Genomic DNA, 13915 nt, shown 5'->3' on the forward strand with positions numbered 1-13915 from the left:
CAGTACAGAGATAATACACACAGTGATGTCACAGTACAGGATAATACACACTGTGATGTCACAGTACAGGGATAATACACACAGTGATGTCACAGTACAGAGATAATACACACAGTGATGTCACAGTACAAGGATAATACACACAGTGATGTCACAGTACAGGGATAATACACACAGTGATGTCACAGTACAGGGTGATACACACAGTGATGTCACAGTACAGGGATAATACACACAGTGATGTCACAGTACAGAGATAATACACACAGTGATGTCACAGTACAGGCATAATACACACAGTGATGTCACACTACAGAGATAATAGACACAGTGATGTCACAGTAGAGGGATAATACACACAGTGATGTCACACTACAGAGATAATACACACAGTGATGTCACAGTACAGGGATAATACACACAGTGATGTCACAGTACAGGGATAATACACACAGTGATGTCACAGTACAGAGATAATACACACAGTGATGTCACAGTACAGGCATAATACACACAGTGATGTCACACTACAGAGATAATAGACACAGTGATGTCACAGTACAGGGATAATACACACAGTGATGTCACACTACAGAGATAATACACACAGTGATGTCACAGTACAGGGATAATACACACAGTGATGTCACAGTACAGGGATAATACACACAGTGATATCACAGTACAGAGATAATACACACAGTGATGTCACAGTACAGGGATAATACACACAGTGATGTCACAGTACAGGGGTAATACACACAGTGATGTCACAGTACAGGGATAATACACACAGTGATGTCACAGTACAGAGATAATACACACAGTGATGTCACAGTACAGGGATAATACACAGTGATGTCACAGTACAGAGATAATACACACAGTGATGTCACAGTACAGGAATAATACACACAGTGATGTCACATTACAGGAATAATACACGCAGTGATGTCACAGTACAGGAATAATACACACAGTGATGTCACAGTACAGAGATAATACACAGAGTGATGTCACAGTACAGGAATAATACACACAGTGATATCACAGTACAGAGATAATACACACAGTGATGTCACAGTACAGAGATAATACACACAGTGATGTCACAGTACAGGATAATACACACTGTGATGTCACAGTACAGGGATAATACACACAGTGATGTCACAGTACAGAGATAATACACACAGTGATGTCACAGTACAAGGATAATACACACAGTGATGTCACAGTACAGGGATAATACACACAGTGATGTCACAGTACAGGGTGATTCACACAGTGATGTCACAGTACAGGGATAATACACACAGTGATGTCACAGTACAGAGATAATACACACAGTGATGTCACAGTACAGGCATAATACACACAGTGATGTCACACTACAGAGATAATAGACACAGTGATGTCACAGTAGAGGGATAATACACACAGTGATGTCACAGTACAGAGATAATACACACAGTGATGTCACAGTACAGGGATAATACACACAGTGATGTCACAGTACAGGGATAATACACACAGTGATGTCACAGTACAGGGATAATACACACAGTGATGTCACAGTACAGAGATAATACACACAGTGATGTCACAGTACAGGCATAATACACACAGTGATGTCACACTACAGAGATAATAGACACAGTGATGTCACAGTACAGGGATAATACACACAGTGATGTCACAGTACCCAGGGGGCACAGGGTTAATAACCAAAATAAAGTCTATTCAGTCTAGATTGAGACTGTTCTGTAATATCTCGCAGACTTTTTTAGGACAAATAATCCGATTTTTCATTTTTTCTATACCCATGATGTCATCGTCACACTTTGCCCGTTACTCGGATGAAAGAAAAGTAGATGATCGGGAGGAACAATACTGCGCCGTGACTGATTGACGTCTCACTGTGTGATTCATAATTGAGCTTTATAAATAGTCTTGTCCCGCGATGGTGGCCGATCATATCAATCATCCCCTTTTAAACAGTCTTATCAATTAGCGTGTTTCATGACGTTCCCTCATTGCTCCCTGCGCACAGGTTCTGGCCCGGTTCCCTATTGCAACTGTGAATGTCCCAGCATGCTTTGTGCTCCGCGCACCTGTAATTACACCCGCTGTTTCCCCAGTACGGATCCTAAATGGCGCTAATAAGTCTCCCATAAGATGCTCAGCGATGGGGGGTTAATTTCTGGAGACGTCATAGTAATTGGTATCCTGGTGACAGGACTGAGACACTCACCCCCCCCTTCCTAATTTTTCATTTTACCAGACTTCCTCCAATAGTAATGCCGGGCAATATTGGTAATAAATCAGTAAAAACCGGAGCCGCAGTCACAAATGAGATGTTTGGCTGTGGAGTTCCAGCTGGGCCAAAGCTTTTATAGAATCGGAGATCTTTTTATAGTCGTATTTTCTTCCTGTTTAGAATAAGCATCTAATGCAACTCGGACTCATTTACCGGGGGAAGGAGAATGACAAGTAGTAATGAGGGGAGGAGGCGATTGTACCTGCGCTGCGAGCGGCGCCACATAAGTGATCCGACACAGTGGGCATCGCATCCTGTGATATACTGCCATACAGCGTCCAGGTGTGACTACCGGGGGTTAATGAGAGGCTATAGTGGGAGATCTGTAATAAGGTCCTCAACATCACAGCTAGTTGGGCAGAATGGCATGGGAAGGTTACCGGGCAAATGTAGAGAGGTAGATGGCATGAGGTAGATAGGTAGGAGAGAGATATGAGATGAATATTCAATGGATTATGGGTGGATGGATCATATGCCAACATGTGATCTAACCCCCCACCCCAGGCACCAGCAGGAGTGATCAGAAGGCTCCGGTCTCCTGATAGATATCCGGCCACGTGGGCGTAAGTGTGGGCACAGTTGCTGGGAGCCTCGTTTGCCCGGCTCAGTTCTATACAAGGTTCTGCTTGAGGTAGAACTGTACTTTAGCCTGCGTCTGAATGTGGTGCAGGCTATAGCTACTGCGCATGCGTAGGTCATCACCGCATCAGCCCAATGTGCAGCCTGGCACCGCCCCCTCCCCATCCAAGTGGATAGACTAAATCATGAACGGTTTTATTCAGGCCTACATGCAGGACTGGCACCAGCACTAGGCATACCTGGGCAAGTGCCAGGGCCCAAAACTGCTGGGGGGCCCACATAAAGCTGTATTTAAGGAATCCATGGGGGTAAAGGGGGTTGTATGTAATAAATTCTAGTTGTGAGCCTTGTTAGAAAGCGCATAGATGGTGCGCATGCGCAGTTCACTGCGAGGCCCATTGAGTCGTTGAGGTTTCCTGTGCCGTGAGCCGATGTCAGAAAGGGAGGGTTAGTCACAGGGAGGATGTGGGAGGGGAAGAAATTGAATATCATGGAGCAGGGGGCCGGACTGAGTGTTATACTAATTACGAGCGTAGTAATTTGAATAGCCGTATCTTTACCCTTTGCCTGCTTTTCCCACAGGTCAAGGTGGACCCTCGGTTAGCGGCTACGCCTGACCTCCTGCCCTTTCCTCCGGGCTCCTGATCTGGCAGCATGGGCACAATTGGTGTAGAACTGCGCTGTAGCATGTTCCCGAACCTGCGCCAAAACACGGCCTGGCATCGCCCATCTGTATAAGATGTTAAGTAGAAGCAATTCCCGGCTCTGCACAAGGAATTGCTATTAATTCACAGCTTGTACGCCAGCATTCAGGCCATGATGAATCCCTCCCATAGATAGCTTGATATAAAGTAGATAGTTCTATGTATTACTCTTCTGCACGTATCGTTCCTCCCATGGTACAGTAGGCATCACTTTGCCCCCTCTGTCGTCTGCCATTGATCGTAGCAGTTTTGCCCCCCAGCAGTAATGTCTCTGCTGTATATGAAGACGTTTCTTCTTTGTGTCCTATAAGATAATAGGGTGTAATAGTCGGGAGCCTCTCGGACGTTGTGACAGTGACATAGAGTCGGGGAATGTGTCTTCCATGCCTCATCCTCCAGCAGTCTGGACTTTTCCGCCGGTGTCTCATCAGTAAATATTCCCAGTGTGGCGGCCGCTGACGCTCCCTCATCTCTCTCGGCTCTTTATTACCTTTCAATGACTTACGCCCCAGCACTGAATAACTTCATCAAGGTGTCAGGTTAAACAGATTTGTCCCTCTAATGGCGCCTCTCACAGGTTCCTAATGAAAATTATTGATTGCCTTAGATTAGCTGCAGATTTATGAGCAGGGAGCGGATCCGACTGTCGCCTGGCTACTAGGCAATCTGGGGAGAGGAGGTCTATCCGGGACGGGTGGGGGGAAGCAGGATCGGCACAGGCTCCAGATACATTTTAAGAGGAGGCGTCTTTTAGGAGTCGTTCGGGAGATGCGTAGATTCAAGGTCATCTTAATGGAAGTCTGCCATTGTGGCTTTGTAGATACATGGTCCATGCAATTAAAGGGAACCTGGCATGATGATTGAGGCTCACAACCCACCACCAACCCATTATTCAGGACAGTGACAGGATCTCCATGAAACTCTTTTATATCCTTTGAGATTCTCCATTACAGAGAAATAGATCTTAAAATTACATGGACGGAGAATAGTGATGCCGGATTGTCCTCTCCAGGTTTATTTTGGGTCCCATAGTCATGACAAAATGGGAGGCAGCTGCTGGAAATAGCTTACGATACAGGACAATCTCCCAGAATATTGAAGGACATCACCGTCCTACATAATAGGTTGGTGGTAGTTTGTCTGAATCCCTTTAACTGTAGAATTTAAGGATTACTACTTATTGTTCAAGCAGATACATTTTTTGTTGAGTTAACATGTACACAAGGCTCCCCAAAATCCTTGGAAACAATCTTACCTGTTATACAGGCAGTGTTCGACTGGGCCTTGGGTCTACCTTCCCTCGACCCCTAGAACCTAGATCCAAATAGCTTTCTTAGAGGGTTTTTTGGACCACTGACCACATTATTGGGTTAGAGTCTGGGCCCACAGGAGGGATCTCTAGTACCATGGTGGGCCAGTCCCACCTTGTAAAGAGGTGCATCACAGGCTAGGATTACAGAAACACAACTCTCTCTATGGTTCCTCCTCAATTCTCTCAAAGATTCCTCCTTGTTGATGGACCCAAAAACCCCACCATCCCTCTACACACTATCCCACAGTCTGTTTCTGAGTTTGTTTGCCTCTCTAAGCAGATTGTTGTGGACTTTTGAGACCTCATTATAGTCTTAGAGGGTTATAATTTGATAACCATCATATTATTTCTGGATGGGTGGAATGCTATACTTTTAGTTTAGCAACCAAAGCCTTAAAAAGGATTTCCAACGAATCATAAATTTGGTTAAAACTGTAATAAAAAATAATTAAAAACAAATTCACACAGGAAGTACCTGCTCAGCCAATCACTGACTAAGGCGGGTCTTTGCAGTGATTGGCTGAGCAGGCACAGAACTGTGTATGGAGAGATAACAGGAAGTAGATCTTAGCCAAAAACAGTAGAACCGATAAGCACATTGAAGGTGCGTATCACTTTATATACACCATGTTTGAAATATTTGAAGCTGGGAAACCCCTTTAAGGTTATATGGCAGCGCAACAAGAATTATGACCCAATAAAAACGAGAAAAATAAAGATTTTTCACTCCTTTTACCGTTCTGATAAATGAGCTTCTTTGTGCTTTGGAAACGGAGACGGTTTAGTAGGTTATTCCCCAAGTGTCCCGCCTGCCGTACGGTTTGTGGAGTCTGTGGAAGGATTGTGTCCTAATTACATCAACAAACCGAGTGCGGAAGAGGGGACATGACTGGGAGCCGCGTGACGCGTCCGCTCAGCTGTGTTCATGTAGCGGTGGTGCCATCTCTAGCTAGAAAAGCGGTGATTAAATGTCTCCTCCGTTACCACAGTATAGGCTCGGACCTTTAAGGACTCCCCCGGGATCTATAGACAAAGCTGAAGGATGATATATTAGCCCGTAAATTGCTCTGAAAATAAAGGTATACTGTGGAGTTCTTAAAGGGGCCGCGACTCTGGAAGGATAAGCACTAGTATAATATATGGAACATCATAGCCTATTATATACTGTGCATAGCAGTGTGAATATTGTATAAGGACTTGTACAGTGTGAATCTCGGAGAGGTAAGTAACTCCCTACACATGTATACAGACAGAATAAAGCAGGAATAAACAAGTGCACAACACTACATAACAGCACGAGCAAGTATAACCATACACAAGTACTAAAATAGAACAGATCTTACATACAGCCATTAGTTTTACCCAACTCAAGCCCCACCCAATCCAAGCCCTTCCCACCCAGTCCTAGCCCCCCCCCCCCCCTTACTCCCAACCAAGTTTTGTAAAGGGTTTCTGGACATAAGTTTTACCCACCTCAAACCCCTCCCACTTCCATTTAATTCCAACGCCTCTCATTCCCAACCAGTCCTAGTTCCAACTACTCCTACCCCAATCCTAGCCCCCCAACTCCCACCCCAATCCAAGCCCTAATCTTAGATGTCACTAGTGAATAATGTCGACCACCAGAAATGTAACTACAAGGTAATGTAGACCACCAGAGATGTCACTAGTGTCTACTGTAGACCACCAGAGATGTCACTAGCGTCTACTATAGACCACCAGAGATGTCACTAGTCTCTACTGTAGACCACCAGAGATGTCACTAGTGTCTACTGTAGACCACCAGAGATGTCAATAGTGACTAATTTAGACCACCAGAAATGTTACAGGCACTAGTCTATACCACCAGATGTGTAAGTAGTCACTACAGACCACCAGAGATGTCACTAGGCACTACAGACCACCAGAGATGTCACTAGGCACTACTCTAGACCACTAGAAAAATGACAGGCCCCAGTGACATCTCTGATGGTCTAGAGTAGTGGCTAAAGACATCTCTAGTATAGACCTCCAAAAATGTCTTAAAGGGGTTGGCAACTTTTCAGGAAATCTCTTCCATCTGTCTCTATATGTATATATGGTGTCTTTGATAGCTTCAGCCTTTCCCTGTTCTCACCATGCTGCCCGCGGCATATACACCCAGCTTCCTCTCTCTCACTGCTCCATCCTCATGATGTCTCCCACTGTGTCTCTCTTTTCAGCGTCTGTCCTCACTGACACAGACAGGAAGTGGGGGGAGCAGGATGAGTCATAACTCTCCTGCTACAGCTCCTCCTATACAGCCTACTCAGAGAAAAAAAAAGCATTGTTCTCTTTTGTACCCTGGTAATCACTGTTTTTGTGCGTAGGTGGATTTGTGGAACAACCCTTTTAAAGATCATGTGTGTCTAATTTTTTTTTGCATTATTTCTAATTAATGGTTTGTTTACAGGACTCATTAGACTTTTTGATTGTTCCGTCTCTGGCCAGCTTCAGTCCTCGCTGCACAGACAATGCCTCTTCCCTGATGCCAGGATTCGCTATAAAACACGACATATGCATTTTGTTTACCATTCGGTCTGATACTATTGTAGACGATCACTTACAAAGGACGGAATGGGGGCCCAGCAGGCACTTTGTTTGTTGTTTTTGTTGCTTTTGTATTCCATATGCATAATTATTAGCTTGTTTACCGCACACATTCATTTTCTACAGCTGCTCGGTGCACGCTATTAGGACCATTCGCTGGTTTTAATGATTTGGTATCAATAAACAATGGCGCATATGGCTGCGGGCACTTAGATAACGGAGTCTGAATACGTAGATCATGAGTGGGAATAGAAAGACTTTGAATGATATGCCGTATCTTAAAGGGAAGTCCCCCGGCTCTATAAAGTTATCATCACTGTGTGATAGATGTCCTTATGCATCTATGAAACAGTCTCAGCGTTATCCACAAAATTTGACACTGTTGTGCACCACGGGCATCAACCTAACACCCGGAGCAGAGCTATGCCAACTCTTAATCTCTTCTAATGGTCCAATGTTGCCCAGGCCCTTCCACACCTCATACAATAGCAATTGTATTCAGTGCATGCGCAGTGCCAGCCGTATCATCTACCCATAGAGAAGCACTGCGCATGCGCCAGACATAATGAGGATGGTTGGATGAGTGGAGCATTATGACAGCCTGGGAAGCTTCTCCAGCTATAATCAGCAATCACCACTGTGTAATAGACATCTTTATGCATCTCCGAATCCATCTTACCAGAAAACGAAGCTTGGAGTCACATGTACATAATGTAGCTTAGGCATTACACTTGCTCAGCCACAACTCTTCTATCTTCTAACTGGAAGGTCCTCTCTCACTGCCCACTCCTCCTGCCGAAGTCATTGGGTTCTGCGCATGCGCAAGGCGGGCAATGTCGTCAGACTTATCAATGACTGTGGCAGAAAGCATTGAGGGATAAAAGGGTATGGGTGACATAGGACAGTTAGAGAAGGGAGATTGTGTGACAAATCGGTGCTCCAAGAGCTAGGTCAACACCTGGGGTTTATAAACTACCTTAAAGGGGTATTCATATCTTGTTATTCATATTCAATTTAATTCATCTGCCATTTGTATATATATTTCTTCAGTTGCATGTTCTAAAAAAAAATTATCTTCCTGTGTAAAGATAATTTCCCATAAATATAGCCATATTATCCCTTAGAAACAAAATAGTCACCCTTGGATACGACCACCAGTGGACTCACAGATGAATCACAGATGAATCAAATTAAATTAAATGTGAATGCCAAAATGATAATACCCCTTTAAGTGAGAATATAGTGAGCACGCTCTGTAACATTTGTAAAGTTGCTCATATAGGGACAGGTTGGAGCTGTCTCCCTTTTGTAATTTGGTGTAGTCTGTAATAAACATATACCCTTACCCCCTTCTCTCAATGTACATAGCTTTAAAGGGAACCTGTCATCAGAAATTGGCCTAATAAACCACTAGCAGTATGTTGTCAAGCAGCCGAGTAGCTTCTAGATGAAGTTTCTTTCATGACCTAGTGTGGTGACATCATCCAGAAAATCAACTATGAAGTGGGATGTAAATTGGTTTTATGAAGTCAAGGAGGCGGAGAGTTTAACACTGAAGTCAAGCTTTCCCTGCCTTAAAATGCTCCCTTGACTGTTATTGATAAACATGATATCATTGATCAGATCTCCTGAAGTCCGGTGCATGATATCAATCACATGGGGGGGAGGTGTTCAGAGGCCGGGAGAGCATGACTTCAGTGTTAAACTCTCCACTTCCATGACTTTATACATCTAACTTCAAAGTTGGTTTTCTGGGTGATGCCACCACACTGGGTCATGAAAGAAACACGATCTTGTAGCTGTTTGACTGCTTAACAACATACTGGTAGTGGTTTATTAGGCAAATTTCTGATGACAGGTTCCCTTTAAGGTATGTCCCATGTTTAAAGGGGTTTTCTCAGGGTGGAGGTAAGAAAAAAGATCCCATCCCCTTTAAGCTTCGAAATCAGAAATATTTCTGAATTGTACAGATAAATACAGGAAAAATTTACTGCGGAGAGATGACCAAGTTTTACCGCTGTAGCAATTAACACTGAAGCGGATGATTAGCGGCCCCTGTAATCTGCGCGCCCCCTTCCCCTCATTCCCTCTCTGCAGGCTACGGGGTCTATTTTTAGGCATCATCCACATTTATTTGATTTTAAATTTGTACAAATGAAAAATGTTCCCTGGCAGGATTTGTTAAATTAATGCAAAAAAAAAAAATCGCCCCCCTCCCCTCCCCCGGATATAAAAAAAACCTATGCAAAAGAATAATGATGTTGTATGAGCGAGTGCTTTTCCCTTATTGCTAGTTCAATACCCCTTAAGTGGAGCTGTCTCCCAGCCACAATGAGAGCTGACAAAATAATGACACCGGCATTAGCATAGAGAAGAGATTGTTCTAAGTCTCCCCATCCTATAAGAACGTCTCCCAATCATTCTCCGACTCGCTATAATAACCTGACACTTTTTATATTATTACGCTGAATTATACCTTTTCTTGATTCATAGACTTGTTAAATTGTGTTCATACATCTCTGCCTGTTAGACGCGTCTCACCTCCATATTACCGGGGGAAGCCATTGTGCGCGTGGAGACGGCGGGATAAATTAAAGGGACGCATCGTAATGGGGCGATATTGGAATTCTGCTTTAACGGGACTTAATCTTGTAGATGAAGTGTCCTGGATCATAATCATGTCTTTCCTGAGAATCTCTGGGGCCTAAATGCAAAAAGATCTTAGTTTTTTATTTGTATGCACATTTGTATTTTGGGGCACAATGGGTGTGGCCATGAGGAACTGGAACACAGGATACACGGAGACACACAGGAACGCTTGGAGACACACAGGAACGCTTGGATACACAGGAACGCTTGGATACACAGGAACGCTTGGATACACAGGAACGCTTTCTCTTCAGAGGAATGACTTGAAGATCTGGCGGGGAATGATGGGAGCCGCTGGATTAAATAGAGACCCGGAAGTGGCCAGCGCCAATCACCTGTGCGTTGGCCCTTTAAATCTCTGAGCACTGCCACGCGCGTCCTAGTGGGCGGGGACGCGCGCAGGGCCCAGTCTGGACAAGACCGTCCATCACCGGGAAAGCAGGGCTAGCGCGGGGAGCATGGGTGCACCCGCGATCCATGACATGGATCGCGAGGATGCCCGTGACTGTGGGAGCAGTCCGGGGGCACGAGTGCACCCGCAATCTGTGGCATGGATCGCGGGGGCGCCCGTGACATTCACCTTCTACTTGCATGGAAGTGCTTGGGCTTGCGACACTATTTGAAAGTTAAATCCCACGCTAAGTCCTAATCAGTCGAATATTCCGACGGCCCGCCCCCCAATTTCTGTCGCATGAAAGCCAGCGCAGCCGTGCCACAATCCGATTGTGTGTGACACAATCCCCAGTTAAATACCTGTCACAGCGGTGCAAATCCCGGAAATGTCAGAAAATCCAATGAAAGTGCGGCCACTGACCCTTAGTTAATTAGCCCCACTGTAGTGTCCTGGAGCGGAGGAGCATTGATATTTGGACATTTGTGGACAGTTAAATATTTACCCAAAGCACTTTAAACTTTATTTTACATCAAGGTTTAATTTGCATTAATCTATAGTGTTTTGTTATATACATTCTGTTTAATAATACTGTATCAGTATGTCCTGTAGAACGGGTCAATGAATACTGAAAGGAGAAGCTAGTCCTTTTCCACAGCTATAGTAGGAATTGTTTTGAATTAAGAAAATCAGACTTGTTTACCAGAAAATAGGCGCTGTCTGGAAAGTTGTTTACCACTTTAGATACCGTCAGTTACCACCACTAGGTGGAGATCACTGTACACTGAATCTTTATTATCTTGGTGAGTAAGGATTTTACAGTAAGTTCCTGTTGGTTGTGGTTGAAGAATATATATAGTTATACCCTCCACAACTATAATGTACTTTTATAGTACTTATCTCCTGATATGGGCGATGGACACCTTATATGCTCTCTAGATCTCTTTGGATGAGTTGTGAGTCCACCATCTGCACCCCTCAAATTAAACCCCTAAAGCAGTAATCTGTGATTTTGAAGCCCACCCCTGCAGATCTACTCTGTCCTTACTCTTTACCTGTCATGACCCATCCTATAGACTGAATACTCCTCTTGTATTTTAGTTTCTAGAGCTGACCTTGACTTTTTGTTAAATTTCTGAAAATAGAGATTGTAAAGAATTTTCGATAAGAGTCATTACCATATATACAGAGCTATCATCACGTCCCACTTCACCTCCTCCCCCACAGTGTGAATACATTACATATGGACAATCATCCTTAAGAACATATTTTCTATAACTCTGATTAATTCATTTTCCTTTTTTTTTTTTGGCTTTTTCTTTCAGTTCTGTGATTTTTTTTTTACGAAATAGAGCCAAAGACTGAGCCTTTCAATAAAGAGGTAAAATAAGGATATTTTGGATTTATCGTAAGGACATGTATCTTCTTATATATTAGAATATCCTTTATAGTTTTAGGGGAAGTAGATTATACTGTATAATATTTAGGCTATTTTACAAAGTCACCCTAACATCCTCATTTTTTAAAGTGCCCTGGGTTGGACAATCCTCTTTTCTTAACCAGGATAGCCACCGCCTTCTATCTCCATACAGCTTTCTGTACATACAATCTAACACATTATGGAGCCTCTCTCCATCTTATTAGCAAGATAGAATTCGGCAGAGATCTCAGAGACAAAGTCAAGTATTCAGTGTCACGGTTGGTCCCGTGACCCATGTCTCGGGTCGCGGGCTCATCCGTGCCTCTCCGTGTGCCCCCCGCGCCGCACCACAGCTACTCACCCATCCTCACTCCTGCTGCCGGGTCCTCAGCCCTGTGCGCGTGCCCCATCTGCTAGGACACGCTGGCTTCAGAACATTTATATAACCCAGCATCTCCCCGGACACCCTGCTGGATCTTTTTGCCTTACAGCCTTAGAAAAAGCTTATTCCCATCACCTCTGCAATTAATGTGATTTCCAGTTGTGACCCCTAACCTGTTCCTGTTTACGCTCCTCCGCTGCCAGCCCTGACCTTCTGCTCTACCTCTGACCCTGAACCTTTGCCGCCTGTCCTGACCTTCTGCCTGTTCCCGACTAAGATCCTGCCTGCCTCCTTGTACCTCGCCTTGGCTGCCACCTGCGGACAAAGTCGCACATTTGGAACGACCTGGTGGTACAACGCCGCAGCAAGTCCAACATGCTTTGCGGTGGGCTCTGCTGAAAACCAGGTGCCCCTTAGATTCTGGTCCCAGGTGTTGGCTTACGTCATCCTCCGCGGTGGTCCAGAGGATCCACTACCCTTGGAGCCTGACAATCAGTAAGAAATAGAGCATGGGCAGAGCCTAGTAAGAGGAGGAAGAAGCACTTTCCTCTGATAAAGTTATATTATAAAGTTTTTTTTTTGTGTTAAATTACCTAAATTTTGTTAAAAAGCTACTGCGTGTTTCACTACTGTGTTAGCAACCTATCTGTAACTGTATTGGTTATCAGATCACCAGCTCCAAAACTTTGCCTATTGACAAATTCTGTCTCCTGATTTATGACTGTTTTCCATGAACTCTGCAGCAAAGTATCCTGGGGGGATATTTATCATACGGCCGGTGTTCATGCTCACAGCGCAGAGGCCCAGAGGCCTGACGTGGCGCCCAGAGCCCTGACAGAGGCCCTGATAAATGTGCCCCCTGGTGTCCATTTGAAGGTATCTTGTGCCTTTGTTTGGTTGATATGTGAAGAGACTTTAAGGACATATATCACCAGATCAAGCAGACTGACATACTAGTGTGAGCCCCCCCCCCCCCCCCCCCTGGGAGGATCTGCTCTTCTTTTACCTTCTTATACCCTAGTTTTTAAGAAAAAAAAGCTTTTAAAATTATGCAAATGAGCCATCAGGCTTATTTTCATCATTTTTAAAGCTCCTAATTCTTAAAAACAAGGGCATAAGAAGCTAAAAGAACAGCAGATCTTGCCAGAAAGGGCTCACACCAGTATGTCTGTATGTTTGGTTTACAATCCTTGATCTGGTGATAGATGTTCTTCAAAGTGGATGACCAAAATTTAAATTTATTGGCCTATCCAGATGATACGCATCAATAATTGAACAGTGTTGGCCACCATTTAGTATTTATGGGCTATCCTCCAGATTCGATGTCTAGAGTCGACATCTGGCTCAAGTTTTGATCATCATCCTGCAAATCCACGGTGTCATACACCTGGAACCAGTCAACTCATTGTCCCTAAATGAGCAGAAACTGAAATTAAAGGTAAAGGTGGATCCCATTCACTTTCAACAGTCGTGAATGGAGTTTCGGCTCATGGCTGATGAGGGACATATAGTTACTGCTTCCAGTTCCATGTTCCTACAGGACAGGAACCACCTGATTGTTACAAGGTCGGATGTCCACTCCCCACAATC

General features: G+C 44.3%; 1 long non-coding RNA gene across 1 annotated transcript in view; it reads left to right on the plus strand.

The window, feature by feature from the left end:
* The first annotated feature begins 11871 nt into the window (after positions 1-11871).
* Positions 11872-13915, plus strand: part of LOC140076073 (uncharacterized) — a 28986-nt gene continuing 26942 nt past the window's right edge. Inside the window, exon 1 of the long non-coding RNA XR_011849524.1 lies at positions 11872-11904. This is a non-coding gene — a long non-coding RNA (uncharacterized lncRNA). The remainder of the gene's footprint in view (positions 11905-13915) is intronic.

The sequence above is a fragment of the Engystomops pustulosus genome, chromosome 8, assembly GCF_040894005.1.
Source record: "Engystomops pustulosus chromosome 8, aEngPut4.maternal, whole genome shotgun sequence".
Taxonomy (NCBI): Eukaryota; Metazoa; Chordata; class Amphibia; order Anura; family Leptodactylidae; genus Engystomops; species Engystomops pustulosus.